The sequence below is a fragment of the Acomys russatus genome, chromosome 12 (genome assembly GCF_903995435.1).
Source record: "Acomys russatus chromosome 12, mAcoRus1.1, whole genome shotgun sequence".
Classification (NCBI taxonomy): Eukaryota; Metazoa; Chordata; class Mammalia; order Rodentia; family Muridae; genus Acomys; species Acomys russatus.
This window is the reverse complement of record NC_067148.1, coordinates 34,193,620-34,209,267: the sequence shown is the minus strand read 5'-3', so window position 1 is coordinate 34,209,267 and position 15,648 is coordinate 34,193,620. Positions and strand designations below refer to the sequence as shown.

Below are 15,648 nucleotides of genomic sequence, written 5' to 3'. Positions count from 1 at the left end.
TGCATCGGTATCGAGTCCTGGTGGTCTTTTTCGGGGGTCTCGAGATCTGGGCGATCTGGGTATTACAATACTTTATCAGGCTTTATTCCTAAGAATTTTGTGCATTTCCCAAATGTATGCTATAGATTAGTAAAATAGTCAGTAGCTTTAAGAAGCAATGCTGCCTTCAGATGTAAACTGGACCCTGGATGGAATCAGGAAGGATCCTTGGGGACCCTGGTCTCCAGATTGTGTTGGGGCTTCAGAGAGCATGAGGGTGGCTGTCTCCATTTTGAGGGCAAGCACAAGCGCAGGCACAAGACTAGCCTGCGGCAGACGGAGCCTTTGATTTTTCTTGCCTCATGAGGGTTTTCTAAACGGGGCCCAGAAACGTATCCAATGTCTCTCCATGTCTTCAGGAGCCCCTGGATCGTGCACTGGGCATTTTCTGGAAACTGGTGACCCTCAGTCCTTGTGTTGTAAGAGGGAATGGCACAGAGGGTGCCAGTGTGGCTGTAAACCTGACACCCGGGTTGAAAATGCAGCAAACACCCCTTACCTTGAATTAGGAACTTCAGCTTGAGGTCTAGCTCTTCAGCTGGCCCTGTACATTGTTTCATGTTTAAGTTAAATAACCTTGGGCTTTCCTGACAGGAAGTTGAGACTGTGGAGGACAGGACGATGCGAATGGAAAGGCATTGTCCTTTCCTTCTGCTGTTAATGAGACACTTGGAGTCAAGAGCAAGTATACACACTGATTCTTGTCAAGTGAGATTCTTTACAGAGTGAAAGCACCGGCTGCCCTGGAGGTTAGTCCACCGGGATGCTTCATGCTGCAGTCTTTCAAATGAACAGACAGAACCTCTTCCAGTGTGTAGCTTCTGACCCATCCCAAGTATGTACTGCGATTCTCCCTGGTGCCCTTTGCCCATTAGGACCTTGTAGCTTCAATGCCTTTCACGGCCTTGTCTCGGCTTGCAAGGTGCATTTTCCGCCATCCTTGGGATGTGTAAGGGAAGAATTGGTTAGTTGTTTGTTGAAATGGACTGTGTATTTCACAAGTCCCATTTCAATAATCTTCTAGAAAAGGCAACGCTGAATTTGGGATTGAAAAGGGCAATACAACACGGCTAAATAAATAGCAGGCAGTCCCCCGGGCACCTGCGGGCCTGCAGTGCTACAATGTGATTTCTGGGCCTTACATTTCCTCTCTTTTCTTAAGCAAACAGACTCTGAAAGGGCTTTCACAGAGACAGAATTTTAAATCTGAACGCTCGGGAAACGGAGCCTCTGACATTCTAAAGCTGTGATGTGATCCCTCGAGAAGAGGAAACTTTTCAACCAAACCCTTTACTCAGTCCGATCGTTGTTCGGCTCTATATGCCTTTAGTTTTCCCGCAAAATTTCATCTTCTGAGAGGCAGGTCTGTTCTTGTACTTTTCTTGTTTCAGGGCTGAGCTCTGCCATCATCTGTGTGTGGAAACCATTTCCAGGACTGAGGGGCTAAAAAACAAAACAAAACAAAACAAGATGTTCTATCTATGGCAGAAGACTCTTCATGGTGTGGGGCAGAGTGGCCCAGAGTGATCAATGCCAGTGTTTGATTTAACCTCATTTTTCCCTTATATTGAAACCACCCGCCCCCCCTTTTTTTTCCTGAAGAAGACAGAAACTATGTGGAGTAAATCATACACGAGTGGACTTATTTTCATCATGTTTCTTCTCAGCAATTTCTTTCTGATTTTTTTTTCGAGAGAAAGAATTAAGAAATAAACAAAAGGATTGTTTTGTTCTCTCATGAAACCAAGAGCTGACTTTGTGCTGTGACTTAAATAAACAATCACCAGCCTTCAGAGACGCACATTAATTTTAATAGGTAAGAATTAACCATGCTATTAACTTTTACCTTTCATAGGGTGCAGCCCGTCAGCCATGAAGCACGCTCAACACGTATCAGATCATTTTTCTGCTTTCACCCATCAATAGTTTTATCCCTCCTTCTCTGACTTAAAAAAATGCATTTGGTTAGATTTATTCTAATCATTAACTTTAATGTCTAATACACAGAATGGGCATTCTCAATTCTGTGTCCACTTTTCTTAGCCAAAATTCATTACAAAAGCTGTTTTATAAGGGGATTCTGGTAGACTTGATTACTATCACTACATTTACATTTCGTGTATTTGTAAAATGATTTTAGGATTTAAAAAATAGCTATAACCAAGAAAACCTACCCAAATCATCTTACCTTAAAGGCCTGAGAGATCCTAAGCTTTTGGGCTCCAAGTTGGTCTAGGAAGCACAGAGCAATATTTGGTAGCATCGATGACTTCGCAGCAGGCTTCCACAAAGAGAATTTCCATATCACTTCCAAAAAAAAAAAAAAAAAAAAAAAAAAAAATTAAAGTTAGGAACTTTTACCCACTGCCTTTGGGGATGATACTTTTATGGGATAAATGCTTTGTAGATCAATTTGACAATATCTAATGGAGGTGAAATGGTATATATTTCACAGGCTATTAATTCCAGGCTCAAGTCTATACATCATGGATGCTCAACCATGGGAGCATGGAAATATGCATTGCTGAAGTTGGTGAAAGATTTGGATATATACCAGGTAAGTGAATACACAATGGATAACACCACAAACCACTGATAATGTGAACTGTTGGTAACACTAATTCATTGAAATAATCTTTGTAAAATTTATTTATTTTTGGTTTTTCGAGACAGGGTTTCTCTGTGTAGCCTTGGCTGTCCTGGGCTCGCTTTGTAGACCAGCCTGGCCTTGAACTCATATCCTTGCAACTGCCTCTGCCTCCTGAGTGCTGGGATTAAAGATGTATATCACCACACCCGGTGAAATAATCTTAAGGAGGAAAAATGAACAAAATATCATAGCCGATACTCACATTTTCCAGTGAGAGAGTAAAGAGCAAGCAGCAGGAGTTCATTTGTGCACTTCTGAATATACAACACATCATTGTATTATTAATATTAATGTTTCATTCACAGGCATATCCAACCAGTGGCCTGAAGGCCGTGCATGTACTTGAGAACGGCTGGGAATGTGGTCAAACCCAACGTCATCAACTTGTTTAGCATATTATGAGTCTTTTTGTTTTGTTTTCTTCTTATATGCCACTGTTGTATCACAACACCAAAATGTTGGGCAAGTCTGACTGTATGATAATATTAATAAAAACAATAAGCTCTAAATTCAAGATAGATAGTTTCTTTGTATCAGAAATAGAGAGGGAAAGGGAAAGGGAGAGAAAGAGAGAAAGTAAATGATTAAATCAAGTCTAGAGTGATAACTGAAAGACTTTTTCTCTGCCTGTTTGCTTGTTTGTTTGAGACAAAGACTCATTGTGTAACCCTGGCTGCCCTGACCTCACTATGTAGACCAGGCTGGCCTTGAACTCACAAAAATCCACCTACCTCTGCCTACTGAGTGCCACAATTAAAAGTTGAAAGAATTTCATTATATTTATAATGTTTTATTTCTAGCATTAGACATCTACATGTGTATTGTAGACTTTTCAGTAATTTGAAAATACCAATGGAGTGCTGAAATCTGAGACTTATAATGTGGTTGGCTCCTTGCTTATAAAAGACATAAGATTATAAAAGTGCTCAACCTGTGTACACCAACTTTACGCGGTGTTTTATTTTACTGGTGTTTCATAGCTTTTATGGACAGTGCACTGACCTTATCCTTTTGGACACAATTATTTTGTGAAAAGCCATGTGCACTCTTCCCTCACTTTCCTTGTTTGCCACATAAGGAAATTTGGGGCCTACTATACGGCTTGGCTATCACTTTTGACTTAGGTATAAAAATGTACTCTTTTGGTTTGCCCTTTAGGATTGCTAATGGAGGAAATGCTGTGAGGACACAGGGAGGCAAGCTTTTCTTCAGGAAAAGGCACAGTTGCTATGATTCTTGCCCTCACGATGCTTAGTAAGTTGTAGATTACATTTCTTCAGGAATTTCCCTACCATGAGGGAAATTCTACCTGAGCATTCTACCCTTAGTTGGAGACATACAGGCACCCATGCTTGGATTTGCTATGCAGGAATGATGTTCTGACCCACATTGTAACACTAACAGCTAGTTGTCTGTGTTCTTTAGGAGACATCAGTGTTCACAGAGTGAAGACTTCAGTGTCCAGTTGTCATAAAAGCATAGAGATAACACAAGAGCTGCTTGGATGGCCATTATAGTGTTGGCTCTGCATTGGGCTGTTCACTGAGATCACCTGGGGGAATTGTTAGAACAAAGTATCGATTCAGAGACCAGAGACTCTTCCTTCCTGAAGATTCTCATACTGGGACTTCATGAGACATGGTTGACAGGGAGTTAGAGATGAAGTGGTACGGAATTGTGCCAGTTGTATCTTCTTATGGCCAGAATCACTCTGTGTGGTTAAATATCCTCAAAGCTTCAGCTGAGGTTTAGTGTTCTATCATAAACTCAGGCTAATGCTTTCCCAGGGAACCTCTCTAGTTCACACACACACACACACACACACACACACACACACACACACACACACACACTGACACGGTCTTACATTCTCAAATGACTCTAACTTCATTAAATATATTGCTATATGGTTTTGTTCCCTGCCTTGTGGCTTTTGAAAGGATTTTTGTGATCCTGAAAAGGTGATCTTGTCTTGCATGATTTAGAGAGGCAAAAAAGGTCACTTTACCCATCTCATAAATATTCAAAAATGTTCTTTGAAAATCTACATTATAGAACCTACCAATATGCTAACACCTCTCAGGTAACCTCACTCCAAGCTATCTCTGAAGTACATGAGTCTTTGAAAGCAATGCTAAGAGGAAAGTCTATAGCATCAAGTACCTTCATAAAGAAATTAGAGAGATCCCATACTAGCAACTTATCAGACCACCTGAAAGCTTTAGGAAAAAAAAAGAAAAGAAACAGACATAGTTAAGAGGAGTAGATGGCAAGAAATAATCAAACCCAGGCAGGGCTGGAATCAATAAATTAGAAACAAAGAGGACAATACAAAGAATCAATAAAACCAAGAGCTGGCTCTTTGAGAAAATAACAAGATAGACAAACCTTTAGCCAAACTAACTACAAAGCAGAAAGACAGTGTTCAAATCAACAAAATCAGAAATGAAAAGGGAGATATAACAGACATTGAGGCAATCCAAAGTCTTTAGGCTTACTTCAAAAACCTGTACTCCACATACCTAAACACAATAAAGGCAATATACAACAAGCCAATAGCCAACATCCAACATCCGATTAAATGGAGGGATAAAACAAACCTGCCCACTCTCACTGTATCTCTTCAATATAGTACTTGAAGTCCTAGCCAGAACAATAAGACAACTAAAGGAGATCAATGGGGTACAAGTTCAAAAGGAAGAAGTCAAAGTATCCCTATTCAAAGATGATATTATATATAACTGACCCCAGAAATTCCACCAGAGAACTCCTACAGCTGACAATTCTCAAAAGAGAAGTCTCAGAATGGTTGAGAAGCACCTGAAGAAATGCTCAAGTTCTTAGTCATCAGGGGAACGCAAATCAAAACAACTCTGAGATTACATCTTACACCTTTCAGAATGATTAAATTAAAAAATCTCGTGACAGTGCATGTTGGCAAGAATATGAAGAAAGGGCAACACTTCTGCATTGCTGGTGAGAGTCCAAACTTGTACAACCACTTTGGAAATCATTCTGGCACTTCCTCAGAAAATTGGGAATAGTTATACCTCAAGATCCAGCTATATCACTCCTGGGTATATACCCAAAATATGCTCCACCATATGACAAGGACATTTGCTCACCAATGTTCATAGAAGTTTTATTTATAGTTGCTAGAAACTGGAAACAACCTAGATGTACCTCACCTGAAGAATGGATAAAGAAATTATGGTACACTTACACAATGGAATACTACTCAGCTATTAAAAACAAAGAAGTCATGCAATTTGCAAGCAAATAGATGGAACTGGAAAAGATTATCCTGAGTGAGGGAACTTAGAAACAAAAAGACATACATTGTATGTACTCACTTATAAGCAGATTTTAACCATATAGTACAGGATGAACATACTATAATTCATAGGCCCAAAAAGATAAGTAATGAGGAGGGCCCATGGGAGGATGATTAAATCCCATTCAGAAGGGGAAATAGAATAGAAAGCAGAAGTAGTTGAAGAGAGGGAACAAAATAGGAGAGGGACTGCAGAGAGAAATGAAGGTAGAGATCAGATCTGGGTGAATGGGGCTCAGGAGGACAGAGGGACCTGCATAGAAAGGAAAAACCATGGGTCGAATCATCTCTCTGACAAGCTGGAGATATAGGACAGGATAGGCTTCTGAGAGGATATGGGGGTGACTCTAGCTGAGCCTCATAGTAGCAGAGGTCATGGAGACTGAAGACAATACCATCTAACTAGAGAGGACTCCTGGTAGAGGGAAGGGAACATCAATCCACCCACAAAAACTTTGACACAAAATTTACCCTGACTACAAGATGTACAGGGATAAAGGTAGAACAGAACAGAGATTGAGGGAGTGTCCAACCAATGCCTGGCTCAACATGAGACTTACCCCATGGAAGAGAGCTAACCCTTGACACTACTAATGACACTCTGCTATGCTTGCAGAAAGGAGCCTAGCATAGCTGTCCTCTGAGAGGTTACACCCATCAGCGGATCCAAACAGATACAGTGCCTCATAGTCAAACATTGGGCAAAGTGTGGAGAGTCTTGTGGAAATGTGGGGGCATGGATAAAAGGACCTGGAGGTGACAGGAATTCCTCAAGAAGACCAATAGAGCCAACTAACCAGGGCCCAGAGAGGTTTGTGGAAAATAAAGCAACAACCAAAGACCATTAATAGACTGGACCTAGGTCCCCTACACAGATGTAGCAGATGGGCAGCTCAGACTTCATGTGCCTTCCTTAGTAAGGGGAGTAGGGGCTGTCTCTGACACGGTCTCTGTTGCCTGCTTTTTGATCACTTCCCCCTGAAGTGACTGCCTTGCCAGGCCACAGGGGAAGAGGAGATGCTCAGTCCTGATGTTGACTTGATGAGATGGGGTGGGTGGGTGGGTATGGGGCTCCCCTTTTCTGAAAAATAGGGGAGGAGGAAAGGGAGGGAAGGGGGACAGGGAGGAGAGGAAGGAGGGGGTTATGATCAGTATGTAAAGTGAATAAATAAATTAATTAAAAAATGAAAACTTAAAAAGAGTCTTTGTTTAGCTAAATAAACTTGCATTTAAACAGTGTGTGTCTCTTGGCTGAATTCTTTTCTTGAAGGAGATAAGAACGGAGAAGAGGAGTGTCTTTCCTCCCATCACTCATCGCTGACTCCAGGCTGACCTGCAGACTTTTGGACCATGGCCAACCTCAAGTGTACATTCATTGCCATCATGCCAGATAGCGTGCAGTGCAGCCTGGTGGGTGAGATCATCAAGCGCTTCTAGGAGAAAGGGCCACCTGGAGGCCGCGAAGTTCCTTCAGCCTTCTGAAGAGCACTTGAAGCTGCACTACAGTGACGTGAAGGACCGTCCTTTCTTACTGAGGCTGATGAAGTACATAAACTCAGGGCCTGTGGTGGCCGTGGTCTGGGAGCGGCTCGATGTGGTGAAAACAGGCCAAGTGATGCTGGGAAAGACCAATCCAGCTGATTCTAAGCCAGGCACCATTTGAGGAGATTTCTCCATTCAAGTTGGCAGGAACATCATTCACAGCAGCGGTTCAGTGGAAAGTGTTGAGAAAGAGATTGGTATATGCTTTAAGTGTGAAGAACTGGTTGACTACAAGTCTTGTGCCCATGACTGGGTGTATGAGTAGAGATGGATAAATGAGGGCCCTTCTCAGCATTACTGACGGGTCCCTGGACACAGCTCTTCATCCCACTGAATGAATGGATCCTCTTTTCTAAAACAATAAAGACTTTGGAATTGGGGGGAAAAAAGGAAAGAAAGAAAAAAGAATGGAAGAGAGACTGGATGATCAATACCCTGCAAAACTTGAGATTTAAGCCAAAACCAAAAACCAAACAAAAAACCCAAACAACAAAATAAAACAAAACCATTGAGAGACCTTGATATACAACACAGTTCATGAGCGCCTCAGAGTGTTATTAAACATATACTGACTTGAAATTCTTATGTATTGTTAATCTTCATTGAATCATTGAACATCCACTGGATCCTTTAAATTACTTCATGTGGGTTGTGGATAAGTAGTTAGGAGTCTGCTATGCGGAGGCATACCCTGTATGAACAGAAATGGAATGGCAGACTCCTGGAGCAGTGCTCCTGGATGTTACGCATCCATGACTTTGCATCATGGTGAGTACTTGGCCATGCTTTGGACATAGCGAATGCTTGATGCGAAGATATTCAATAAACAGATGTACAAACAAATACAGAGAGAGAAAGACTGAAGAGGAAACCTCAGAGGGAGAATCGTGCTTGTGAGGTATAAAACCACCCAGCAGTTCTATGAATTAGGAATCCAGAGCTTGAGAGTCCCAGGTCTGGATTCTAGTTATTCTCCTTTGGCCTTTGGACAAGGGCCATGTTTCTTTGTAACATCAACTCTCTCTCTGATCCTAAACAAGAATGAAGAGTGTTGCTGCTTTCAGCTCTAGTTTGATCTCACTGATCATTAATTCTCTCGTAGGAAGCTGGATAAGGGCGGATCTCCCCACACAGCTGGTCCAAGGTCAGCAGGTTCCATAAATAGACCTCACCCCTAAATAGTCAAGGCCGTTTCAAGATGAGTTGTGCTTCCATTTTTACTTTCTCGGAGGAGATTCCTTAAGTATTGAGGAAAGCACTTGATGAATGATGGTTCCGAGACTATTTTTAACTTCCTTAACTGTCTCAGAACACACATTCCGTGTTCCACCTCCCACTCCCTGGTGTTTGTGCCTCTGCCCTCTGCCCCAAACAGGTGTGAGCTTGTTCACTGAAGATATGCTTTCACTCTGAGCCGAGTGTTGTCTTCCTGACATCAATTCTGGGCAATCATGCATGTGTTCAGGGGGCTCATCTCACAGTGTGGACATCACTTCAGGTTGAATTAAGTTCTTCTGAGCCCTCCCCTGGGAGGTTTGAGAATTCCTCATTCTTCTGCTCAATCGATACTGAACCAGACTTTCTACTCAACTTGTTATGTACAACATTAGAGGAAAGATTCCAGCTATGATGGTAGGATAGCCGACTGGAAATAAGGTGCCTAACTATGTGGGAAAAGGGAGAACAAAAAGAAAAACTTCACACACACACACACACACACACACACACACACGTCAAGTGTGGTGGTTTGAATAAGAATGACCACAATAAACTCATATATTAGAATACTTACCCATTAGGGAGTGGCACTATTGGGAGGTGTGGCCTTGGAGGAAGTGTGTCACTGGTGGTGGGCTTTACAGTTAGAGAAGCCCAAGCCATACCCAATGGTTCTCTATCTGATTGCTGCCTTCCATTCTAGATATAAAGCTTTCAGCTCCTTCTCCAGCACCATGTCTGTCTGTGCTGTCATGCTTCCCACCATGGTGACAATGGACTAAACATTTGAACCGTAAGCCAGCCCCAGTGAAATGCTTTCCATTGTAAGAGTTACCATGGTCATGGCATCTCTTCACAGCAATTGAGCATTGACTGAGACAGCTAAGATACAAGGCTCAGTAGCAGGCCATACCAGTCAGAACAGGTGAGAGATCTGCTTGCCCTCAGAACTCCTTCACTCCCTAAGATTTGGTTTCCAGAGACCTACTCCACAGCCCCTGCCCCCATCACCTCCCCCTTCCCCCTTCTCCTCCCACTGCTGTGCCTCTAACTCTAATTCAGGTGGATTCCAGATTCCAGAGTTCCACTGCTCAGGTACAGGCCACCAGTCAGAAGAACAGGTAAGTGACCCACCTCCCTGTGGAATTGCCCCGTTCCCTAAATTTGGTTCCCAAAGACCCATGCCAGTCCACCCCCACTTCTGCCCCACATCACTGCCCACCTCACTGCCAAGCCCCTGGCCCCAAGTTCCTCTGACATCTACTGTTCAGGTACAGGCCACATCATTCAGAGGACCAGGTGAATGGCCCTCTTGCCCGTGGAACTGCCCCACTCCCTAGATTTGGTTCCCAATGATTAATTCTACTGTCCACCCCCATTTTCCCCTTGTCCGGTTGTGCTCCAGGCCCCAAGTCTGATGGACTTCATTTGCTCAGGAGCAGGCCATGCCAGTTTGAAGAACAGGTATAGACCAAGCTAGCTAGAAAAACAGATACTAGAACCCAAGCAGAGACCCTGCAGGATCAGATGCCATATCAGCCACCAGGACAGCAGATAGGCAGCCCACTAGTGGACCTCCTCCAGTCACTCAGTTCCTCCAATCCTCACTTTCCTCCTCATTATCTTACCCCATCCCCAACTCAGGCAGAGACCCCTGTTTCACCAAAGGCCAAGGTAGCTGTCACAAGTCTAGCCCCCAACTTGAACAAAATCTCACTACTGGGTCAGAGGTCATGCTGGCACTACAGGCCACAAAGACCAGAAAACCAGAGAGGAAACATAAATCAAAGAACAAAACACTCATCCAACCAAGATGAACTCAGAAATCAGCACCTAGACCTTTAACCATCCCAAACTGAGATACCTAAATGCCTAAATGGCAGTAAGAACACAATAAATAACAGCCAGGGCAATGTGGCACCACCAGAGCCCAGTTATCCTACAACAGAGCCTGAATATTTGAATACATCTGAAACATAAGAAAGCAATCTTAAAACCAACCTTATAAGGATGATAGAGATCCTTAAAAAGAAAATAAAAACAATCCCTTAAAGAAATTGAGGAGAAGACAAACAACAAAAAAAACAACAACAACAACAACAAAAAATAGAGAAAATAAATCTTTTCAAGAATTCTAAGAAAGCCAAGGAAAAAACCCAAACAATTAAAGGAAATGAATAAAACTGCTCAAGACCTGAACATGGAAATAGAAGCAATAAATAAAATACAAATTGAGGGTGGTGGAACTAGAGACTTAAGGGTGGTGAGGAACAGCATGATGTGTGTAGCTTATGTTGGCCACCTGAGAGCATGGTGAGGTCCCAGCCTGGGATGCTGCTGAAGGCCATGACTAGGTCCATGGCTTCACAGTATCAAGGTTCTGTGTTAATTAATGTCTGTGGCCCATATTAGCACTAAAGGCCACGTGGCTATCCCTGGTCTGGGCTGCTACCTGAGGTCATATAGATGTCTGAGGGATGAACAGAACTGTCCCCATCCCTCACCTGGGCAGCACAGTAGAGCTGGCCCTGGTGGTACATGCGTGGGTGACCCGACACTGAGGGAGTGATCTCAGGAGATCTGGTCACACACCTTACCGGCCATGCAGAGGTGTGGGTACAGCAAAGATGCCTCTCCTAAGGCAAGTGGGAGTGCTGGTCCCACCCCTCACTGGCTGCAGTGCTCAGGAAATGTTACCTGGAACCTTACCTGGGAAGCACAGTAGAGCTAGCACTAGTAGTGTGGGTGCAGGAGAGCTGGAGGGTAGACCAACTCACCTACCATCCAGATCTAGGTCTAGGGCCCTGAGTTGGTCCACCCCAATATCTATTCCATCTATGAGCTGCTGGAGCATGTGAAAGGGCCAGTGCTTCAGAGCTAAAGCTGCAGGATCTCCATGAAACAGGCAAACAAAAGAATATCCAAGAGGAGTCCTGGTGAGGATCCAGTATTGAAAGTATGGCCGAAGCCAGCACCAGACCAATGGCTTGTTGCAATGAACACTTGCACGTGAAGCTGTTTGAACAAGAGGGTATTTTGTGTCACACCATGACACACCATAGCTTCTATTGTGGGATTTTGTTGTTGTTTAGTTTTTTGTTTGTTTTCTTTGTGGGTGGGGGGGGGTCTTGCAAGGGCAGAGGGTGGATATGGAGGGATGTGGAAATTAGTGTGATTGGGGTGCATGATGTGAAATTCACAAAGATCAATAGAAAAAAGGTTTAAAAAAGAGGGAAAGAAATTGAAGAAAATGTTAAATCTAAAAGTTCCTGACATAAAACATCCAGGAAATCTTGGACACTAAGAAAAGACTAATAGAATAATAGGAGTACAGGAAAAAGGAGATTTTTGACTCAAAGATCCAGAAAAATTTTTTGACAAAATCATAGACTAAAGAAAAAGATGCCTGTAAAAGTACAAGAAGCTTCTAGAACACCAAATAGATTATACTAGAAAAGAAAGTACTACACCTCATAATGATCAAAACATATAAAATAAAGAAAGAATATTAAAACTTGCAAGGGAAAAGGCCAAGTAACACATAAAGGCAGACCAATTAGAAGTATATCCTACTTCTCAACAGAGCCTCTAAAATCCAGAAGGGTATGGACAGCTATCTTACAGACTCTAGAAGATCATAGATGCCAGCCAAGATTAGTATATCCAGCAAAACTTTCAATTATCACGGATAGAAAAAACAAGGTATTTCATGAGAAAGTCAAATTTAATATCTATACACAAATCCAGCCCTACAGAAGGTACTAGAAGGAAAACTCCAATCAAAGGGTATTAACTACACCCACAAAACCACAGGCAATAAATAACCTTGCACTAGCAAAACCACCACTACCACCATCACTACCACCATCACCACCATCACCACCATTACCATCAGCACCAAAATAACAGGAATTCACAATTATTTGTAATTAATATCTCTCAATATCAATATCAATGGACTCAATACCCCAAATAAAAAGACACAGGCTAAGAGAATGGGTATGAAAACAGGATCCATCCTTTTTCTGCATACAAGAAACACATACCTTAATATAAAAGGTATACATTACCTCAGAATAAAGGGTTGGAAAAAATTTTCCAAGTAAATGGACCCTAGAAACAATGTGGTATAGCTATTCTAATATCTAATAAAACAGACATAAAACAAAAATTAATCAAAAGAGATGGAGAAAGACATTTCATACTCATCAAATGAAAAATCCACCAAGATGATGTTTCAGTTATTAACATCTAGTCACCAAACGCAAGGACACATACATTTGTAAAAGACGTGTCACTAAAGCTTAACTCACACATTGAACTTCACATATTAATAGTGAGACTTCAATACCTCACCTTCACCAATGGACAGGTCATCCAGGCAAAAACTAAACAGAAAAATAATGGAACTAACCGACATTATGAATCAAACATGCCTAATAAATATCTACAAAACATTTCACCCAAATGTAAAAAACTTACCTTCTTCTTAGCACCCCGCAGAAAATTCTCCAGAATTGACCATACACTTGGTCACAATGCAAGTCTCAATAGACCCAAGAAAATTGAATCAACCCCCTGAATCCCACCCATCAGACTACCATTGATTAAAGTTGGATTTCAACACCAACAGAAACAACAGAAAGTCTACAAACTCACGGAAACTGGATAACTCCCTACTGAACTGAGTCAAGACAGAAATAAAGAAATTAAGGAATTCCTAGAATTCAATGAAAATGAATGCACAGCATGCCCAGACTTATGGGACACAATGAAAACAGGGCCAAGAGGAATATTTCATAGCACTAACCCTTTCATCAAGAAATTGGAGAGATCTCATACTAGCAACTTCAGAGCATACCTGAAAGCTCTTAAAAAAAAAAAAAAAAAAAATCCCAAGAGGAGTAGATGGCAGGAAATAATCAAACTCAGGACTGAAGTCAATAAAATATCAACAAAGAGAGCAGTACAAAGAATCAATGAAACAAAGAATTAGTTCTTTGAGAAAGTCATCAAGATAGCTAAACCCTTATCCAAACTAGCTAAAAGACAGAAAGAGAATATCCAAATTAATGAAATCCAACACAAAAAGGGGGATATAGCAACAGACACTGAGGAAATCCAAAGAATTATTAGGTCTTATTTAAAAAATCTGTACTCCACAAAACTGGGAAATCTAAAAGAAACTTTCTCAACAGATACTACTTACCAATGTTAAATCAGGATCAGATAAACAATTTAGTAGAACCATTACCCCTAAGGAAATACAAGAAGGTATTAAAAGTCTCTCAACAACAACAAAAAAATCCACAAAATAGAAGCAGAATGAACACTGCCAAATTCATATTATGAGGTCACAGTCACACTGATAACTAAACTACATAAATCCAAAAAAGAGAATTGAGAATTAAAGACCAATTTCCCTCATGAACATTGATGCAAATTTACTCAGTAAAATACTCATAAATCAAATCCAAGAACACATCAAAAAGATCATCCACCATGATCAAGTAGGCTTCATCCTAGATATACAGAGATGATTCAACATAAGAAAACCTACTAATGTAATCCACCATATAAATAAACTGAAAGAAAAAAAAATCACATGATCATTTCATTAGATGCCGAAAAAGCCTTTGACAAACTCTAACACCCTTTCATGATAAAATTCTAGGAGAAATAAGGGACATACTTAAACATAATAAAGGCAATATAGAGCAATCTAATAGCCAACATCAAATTAAATGGAGAGACACTCAAAGCAATTCCACTAAAAATCAGGAATAAGACAAGGTTGTCCACTCTCGCCATCTATATTCAGTATAGTGCTTGATGTCTTAGCTAGAGAAATAAGACAACTGAAGGAGATTAAGGAAATACAAATTGGAAAGGAAAAAATAAAAGTGTTACTATTTGCAGATAATATGATAGTATACATAAGCATGCCCAAGAATTTTACCAGGGAACTTGTATAGCTGATAACTCTTTTAGCAAAGATGTTGGATACATGATTAGATTTTAAAAATTCATTAGTTCTCCTATATACAAATGACAAACAGGCAGAGAAACAAATAAGGGAAACATCACACTTCACAGTAGCCACAAATAATATTGACTATCTTGGGGTGACTCTAACCAAGCAAGTGTGAGTCCTGTTGATGAAAACTTCAAGCTCTTGAAGAAGGAAAATGAGGAAGTAAAACTAAAATGAAAAAAAGATACAAGGTCTCCCTTTCTTTTGAATTTCAAATAGATAAGAGAGGAAAGATTTAGGAAATAGATGACATCTTTTATTTTCTAATTTAAAAATTTCTATTTGCTTGCTGTGATGGTTATATTAATGTCAGTTGACAAAATCTCTCTGGCATGCATGTGGTAATTATGTTGATTGTGCCATTGGTATGGAAAGCCCACCACTGTGGGCGACGGTATCCCCTAGGCAACGGATCCTAGACAGGAAAGAACTGAGGAAGGAGTCAGGCATACACTGATTGCTCTCTTCTGACTCCAGATGCAATGTGACCAGCTGTCTCAAGCTCTTCCTACTGTGACTTCCCCACCTAACAACAACAACAAACATGCCAAGTGTTCATGTCTCTGTTTACTTCTTCAGGCATTGGTCTAAAATTTTTTTAATATAATGATGTAATGGCATTCAGAGAAACAATGACTCAATTCCATCTGGGAAGACCACATAAACACTGAATACACATGTACTTTGGTGTGACTGGAGGATGATAGAAAAACAAGGAAGTAGTTACTGCCTATGACAATGTGGTCCAAATGACAGACTCTTTAGTAGCTAAAATCTAATATAGGCAAGTTGAGTCTTCTTCAGTGATACAAGTGAACTGAGCTGGAAGGA

General features: G+C 41.1%; 1 pseudogene; it reads left to right on the top strand.

Moving 5' to 3' along the window:
- The first annotated feature begins 7,373 nt into the window (after window positions 1–7,373).
- LOC127196173 (nucleoside diphosphate kinase B-like) lies at window positions 7,374–7,830 on the top strand (annotated as a pseudogene).
- Window positions 7,831–15,648: the final 7,818 nt, after the last annotated feature.